Raw genomic sequence first — 7,098 nt, forward strand, 5'->3', positions numbered from 1 at the left:
CCGCTCTTCTCTCTGAAACGGTTACATTTATCGTCTGCAACGCTATGTCGCGTGCTGCGGTATGCGGAGACACTAAAAGCACCATAGTAGAACACAGAAGAAGCTTCTAAGTTGAAGTAATAGCCAGTAAGAAGTAATACAGTTCAAGTTTTAGTTGTCGATTATTCACATTTTAGCCGGCTTTGGTGGCTTGGACATGACCTAGGACCTTAAGATTTTGCATGAAAGGAGGACTAGCAGCCGCGTTGCACGGGAGAATGTGAAAAGTGTTCATATGTAGTAAAAACCTGAGAAATCCGTCCGTTTTCGTCATTTGTTATCGAATCGACTTAAAGCCAGATCGTCACATTGGCCGCTCTTCTCTCTGAAACGGTTACATTTATCGTCTGCAAAGCTATGTCGCGTGCTGCGGTATGCGGAGACACTAAAAGCACCATAGTAGAACACAGAAGAAGCTTCTAAGTTGAAGCAATAGCCAGTAAGAAGTAGTACAATTCAAGTTTTAGTTGTCGATTATTCACTTATTAGCCGGCTTTGGTGGCTTGGACATGAGGTGGAACCATAAAATTTTGCATGAAAGGAAGACTAGCAGCCACGTTGCACCGGGGAATGTGAAAAGTGTCATATGTAGTAAAAACCTGAGAAATCCGTCCGTTTTCGTCATTTGTTATCGAATCGACTTAAAGCCAGATCGTCACATTGGCTGCTTTTCTTTCTGAGACGGTTACATTTATCGTCTGCAAATCTATGTCGCCTGCTGCGGTATGCGGAGACACTAAAAGCACCATAGTAGAACACTGAAGAAGCTTCTAAGTTGAAGCAATAGCCAGTAAGAAGTAGTACAATTGAAGTTTTAGTTGTCGACTATTCACATTTTAGCGGGCTTTGGTGGCTTGGACATGACCTAGGACCATAAGATTATGCATGAAAGGAGGACTAACAGCCGCGTTGCACGGGAGAATGTGAAAAGTGTTCATATGTAGTAAAAACCTGAGAAATCCGTCCGTTTTCGTCATTTGTTATCGAATCGTCTTAAAGCCAGATCATCACATTGGCCGCTTTTCTCTCTGAGACGGTTACATTTATCGTCTGCAAAGCTATGTCGCGTGCTGCGGTATGCGGAGACACTAAAAGCACCATAGTAGAACACTGAAGAAGCTTCTAAGTTGAAGCAATAGCCAGTAAGAAGTAGTACAATTGAAGTTTTAGTTGTCGATTATTCACTTTTTAGCCGGCTTTGGTGGCTTGGACATGACCTAGGACCATACGATTTTGCATGAAAGGAGGACTAACAGCCGCGTTGCACGGGAGAATGTGAAAAGTGTTCATATGTAGTAAAAACCTGAGAAATCCGTCCGTTTTCGTCATTTGTTATCGAATCGACTTAAAGCCAGATCGTCACATTGGCCGCTTTTCTCTCTGAGACGGTTACATTTATCGTCTGCGAAGCTATGTCGCGTGCTGCGGTATGCGGAGACACTAAAAACACCATAGTAGAACACAGAAGAAACTTCAAAGTTGAAGTAATAGCCAGTAAAAAGTAGTACAATTCAAGTTTTAGTTGTCGATTATTCACTTTTTAGCCGGCTTTGGTGGCTTGGACATGACCTAGGACCATAAGATTTTGCATGAAACCAGGACTAGCAGACGCGTTGCACGGGAGAATGTGAAAAGTGTTCATATGTACTAAAAACCTGAGAAATCCGTCCGTTATCGAATCGACTTTAAGCCACATAGTCACATTGGCCGCTCTACTCTCTGAAACGGTTACATTTATCGTCTGCAAAGCTATGTCGCGTGCTGCAGTATGCGGAAACACTAAAAGCACCATAGTAGAACACAGAAGAAGCTTCTAAGTTGAAGTAATAGCCAGTAAGAAGTAGTACAATTGAAGTGTTAGTTGTCGATTATTCACTTTTTAGCCGGCTTTGGTGGCTTGGACATGAGGTGGAACCATAAAATTTTGCATGAAAGGTAGACTAGCAGCCACGTTGCACCGGAGAATGTGAAAAGTGTTCATATGTAGTAAAAACCTGAGAAATCCGTCCGTTTTCGTCATTTGTTATCGAATCGTCTTAAAGCCAGATCGTCACATTGGCCGCATTTCTCTCTGAGACGGTTACATTTATCGTCTGCAAAGCTATGTCGCGTGCTGCGGGATGCGGAGACACTAAAAGCACCATAGTAGAACACAGAAGAAGCTTCTAAGTTGAAGTAATAGCCAGTAAGAAGTAGTACAATTCATGTTTAGTTGTCGATTATTCACTTTTTAGCCGGCTTTGGTGGCTTGGACATGACCTAGGACCATAAGATTTTGCATGAAAGGAGGACTAACAGCCGCGTTGCACGGGAGAATGTGAAAAGTGTTCATATGTAGTAAAAACCTGAGAAATCCGTCCGTTTTCGTCATTTGTTATCGAATCGACTTAAAGCCAGATCGTCACATTTGCCGCCTTTCTCTCTGAGAAGGTTACACTTATTGTCTGCAAAGCTATGTCGCGTGCTGCAGTATGCGGAGTCACTAAAAGCACCATAGAAGAACACAGAAGATGCTTCTAAGTTGAAGTAATAGCCAGTAAGAAGTAGTACAATTGAAGTTTTAGTTGGCGATTATTCACTTTTTAGCCGGCTTTGGTGGCTTGGACATGACAAGGGACCTTAAGATTTTACATGAAAGGAGGACTGGCAGCCGCGTTGAACGGGAGAATGTGAAAAGTGTTCATATGTGGTAAAAACCTGATAAATCCGTCCGTTTTCGTCATTTGTTAACGAATCGACTTAAAGGCAGAACGTCACATTGGCCGCTTTTCTCTCTGAGACGGTTACATTTATCGTCTGCAACGCTATGTCGCGTGCTGCGGTATGCGGAGACACTAAAAGCACCATAGTAGAACACAGAAGAAGCTTCTAAGTTGAAGTAATAGCCAGTAAGAAGTAATACAATTCAAGTTTTAGTTGTCGATTATTCACATTTTAGCCGGCTTTGGTGGCTTGGACATGACCTAGGACCTTAAGATTTTGCATGAAAGGAGGACTAGCAGCCGCGTTGCACGGGAGAATGTGAAAAGTGTTCATATGTAGTAAAAACCTGAGAAATCCGTCCGTTTTCGTCATTTGTTATCGAATCGACTTAAAGCCAGATCGTCACATTGGCCGCTCTTCTCTCTGAAACGGTTACATTTATCGTCTGCAAAGCTATGTCGCGTGCTGCGGGATGCGGGGACACTAAAAGCACCATACTAGAACACTGAAGAAGCTTCTAAGTTGAAGCAATAGCCAGTAAGAAGTAGTACAATTGAAGTTTTAGTTGTCGATTATTCACTTTTTAGCCGGCTTTGGTGGCTTGGACATGACCTAGGACCATACGATTTTGCATGAAAGGAGGACTAAAAGCCGCGTTCCACGGGATAATGTGAAAAGTGTTCATATGTATTAAAAACCTGAGAAATCCGTCCGTTTTCGTCATTTGTTATCGAATCGTCTTAAAGCCAGATCGTCACATTGGCCGCTTTTCTCTCTGAGACGGTTACATTTATCGTCTGCAAAGCTATGTCGCGTGCTGCGGTATGCGGAGACACTAAAAGCACCATAGTAGAACACAGAAGAAACTTCAAAGTTGAAGTAATAGCCAGTAAGAAGTAGTACAATTCAAGTTTTAGTTGTCGATTATTCACTTTTTAGCCGGCTTTGGTGGCTTGGACATGACCTAGGACCATAAGATTTTGCATGAAAGGAGGACTAGCAGACGCGTTGCACGGGAGAATGTGAAAAGTGTTCATATGTAGTAAAAACCTGAGAAATCCGTCCGTTTTCGTCATTTGTTATCGAATCGACTTTAAGCCACATAGTCACATTGGCCGCTCTACTCTCTGAAACGGTTACATTTATCGTCTGCAAAGCTATGTCGCGTGCTGCAGTATGCGGAAACACTAAAAGCACCATAGTAGAACACAGAAGAAGCTTCTAAGTTGAAGTAATAGCCAGTAAGAAGTAGTACAATTGAAGTTTTAGTTGTCGATTATTCGCTTTTTAGCCGGCTTTGGTGGCTTGGACATGAGGTGGAACCATAAAATTTTGCATGAAAGGAAGACTAGCAGCCACGTTGCACCGGAGAATGTGAAAAGTGTTCATATGTAGTAAAAACCTGAGAAATCCGTCCGTTTTCGTCATTTGTATTCGAATCGTCTTAAAGCCAGATCGTCACATTGGCCGCATTTCTCTCTGAGACGGTTACATTTATCGTCTGCAAAGCTATGTCGCGTGCTGCGGGATGCGGAGACACTAAAAGCACCATAGTAGAACACTGAAGAAGCTTCTAAGTTGAAGCAATAGCCAGTAAGAAGTAGTACAATTGAAGTTTTAGTTGTCGACTATTCACATTTTAGCGGGCTTTGGTGGCTTGGACATGACCTAGGACCATAAGATTATGCATGAAAGGAGGACTAACAGCCGCGTTGCACGGGAGAATGTGAAAAGTGTTCATATGTAGTAAAAACCTGAGAAATCCGTCCGTTTTCGTCATTTGTTATCGAATCGTCTTAAAGCCAGATCATCACATTGGCCGCTTTTCTCTCTGAGACGGTTACATTTATCGTCTGCAAAGCTATGTCGCGTGCTGCGGTATGCGGAGACACTAAAAGCACCATAGTAGAACACTGAAGAAGCTTCTAAGTTGAAGCAATAGCCAGTAAGAAGTAGTACAATTGAAGTTTTAGTTGTCGATTATTCACTTTTTAGCCGGCTTTGGTGGCTTGGACATGACCTAGGACCATACGATTTTGCATGAAAGGAGGACTAACAGCCGCGTTGCACGGGAGAATGTGAAAAGTGTTCATATGTAGTAAAAACCTGAGAAATCCGTCCGTTTTCGTCATTTGTTATCGAATCGACTTAAAGCCAGATCGTCACATTGGCCGCTTTTCTCTCTGAGACGGTTACATTTATCGTCTGCGAAGCTATGTCGCGTGCTGCGGTATGCGGAGACACTAAAAACACCATAGTAGAACACAGAAGAAACTTCAAAGTTGAAGTAATAGCCAGTAAAAAGTAGTACAATTCAAGTTTTAGTTGTCGATTATTCACTTTTTAGCCGGCTTTGGTGGCTTGGACATGACCTAGGACCATAAGATTTTGCATGAAACCAGGACTAGCAGACGCGTTGCACGGGAGAATGTGAAAAGTGTTCATATGTACTAAAAACCTGAGAAATCCGTCCGTTATCGAATCGACTTTAAGCCACATAGTCACATTGGCCGCTCTACTCTCTGAAACGGTTACATTTATCGTCTGCAAAGCTATGTCGCGTGCTGCAGTATGCGGAAACACTAAAAGCACCATAGTAGAACACAGAAGAAGCTTCTAAGTTGAAGTAATAGCCAGTAAGAAGTAGTACAATTGAAGTGTTAGTTGTCGATTATTCACTTTTTAGCCGGCTTTGGTGGCTTGGACATGAGGTGGAACCATAAAATTTTGCATGAAAGGAAGACTAGCAGCCACGTTGCACCGGAGAATGTGAAAAGTGTTCATATGTAGTAAAAACCTGAGAAATCCGTCCGTTTTCGTCATTTGTTATCGAATCGTCTTAAAGCCAGATCGTCACATTGGCCGCATTTCTCTCTGAGACGGTTACATTTATCGTCTGCAAAGCTATGTCGCGTGCTGCGGGATGCGGAGACACTAAAAGCACCATAGTAGAACACAGAAGAAGCTTCTAAGTTGAAGTAATAGCCAGTAAGAAGTAGTACAATTCATGTTTAGTTGTCGATTATTCACTTTTTAGCCGGCTTTGGTGGCTTGGACATGACCTAGGACCATAAGATTTTGCATGAAAGGAGGACTAACAGCCGCGTTGCACGGGAGAATGTGAAAAGTGTTCATATGTAGTAAAAACCTGAGAAATCCGTCCGTTTTCGTCATTTGTTATCGAATCGACTTAAAGCCAGATCGTCACATTTGCCGCTCTTCTCTCTGAAACGGTTACATTTATCGTCTGCAAAGCTATGTCGCGTGCTGCGATCTGCGGAGACACTAAAAGCACCATAGGAGAACACAGAAGAAGCTTCTAAGATGAAGTAATAGCCAGTAAGAAGTAGTAGTATAATTGAAGTTTTAGTTGTCGATTATTCACTTTTTAGCCGGCTTTGGTGGCTTGGACATGACCTGGGACCTTACGATTTTGCATGAAAGGAGGAGTAGCAGCCGCGTTGCATGGGAGAATGTGAAAAGTGTTCATGTGTAGTAAAAACCTGAGAAATCCGTCCGTTTTCGTCATTTGTTATCGAATCGACTTAAAGCCAGATCGTCACATTTGCCGCCTTTCTCTCTGAGAAGGTTACACTTATTGTCTGCAAAGCTATGTCGCGTGCTGCAGTATGCGGAGTCACTAAAAGCACCATAGAAGAACACAGAAGATGCTTCTAAGTTGAAGTAATAGCCAGTAAGAAGTAGTACAATTGAAGTTTTAGTTGGCGATTATTCACTTTTTAGCCGGCTTTGGTGGCTTGGACATGACAAGGGACCTTAAGATTTTACATGAAAGGAGGACTGGCAGCCGCGTTGAACGGGAGAATGTGAAAAGTGTTCATATGTGGTAAAAACCTGATAAATCCGTCCGTTTTCGTCATTTGTTAACGAATCGACTTAAAGGCAGAACGTCACATTGGCCGCTTTTCTCTCTGAGACGGTTACATTTATCGTCTGCAACGCTATGTCGCGTGCTGCGGTATGCGGAGACACTAAAAGCACCATAGTAGAACACAGAAGAAGCTTCTAAGTTGAAGTAATAGCCAGTAAGAAGTAATACAATTCAAGTTTTAGTTGTCGATTATTCACATTTTAGCCGGCTTTGGTGGCTTGGACATGACCTAGGACCTTAAGATTTTGCATGAAAGGAGGACTAGCAGCCGCGTTGCACGGGAGAATGTGAAAAGTGTTCATATGTAGTAAAAACCTGAGAAATCCGTCCGTTTTCGTCATTTGTTATCGAATCGACTTAAAGCCAGATCGTCACATTGGCCGCTCTTCTCTCTGAAACGGTTACATTTATCGTCTGCAAAGCTATGTCGCGTGCTGCGGGATGCGGGGACACTAAAAGCACCA

Source organism: Schistocerca gregaria, unplaced genomic scaffold (assembly GCF_023897955.1).
Source record: "Schistocerca gregaria isolate iqSchGreg1 unplaced genomic scaffold, iqSchGreg1.2 ptg000229l, whole genome shotgun sequence".
Lineage (NCBI taxonomy): Eukaryota > Metazoa > Arthropoda > Insecta > Orthoptera > Acrididae > Schistocerca > Schistocerca gregaria.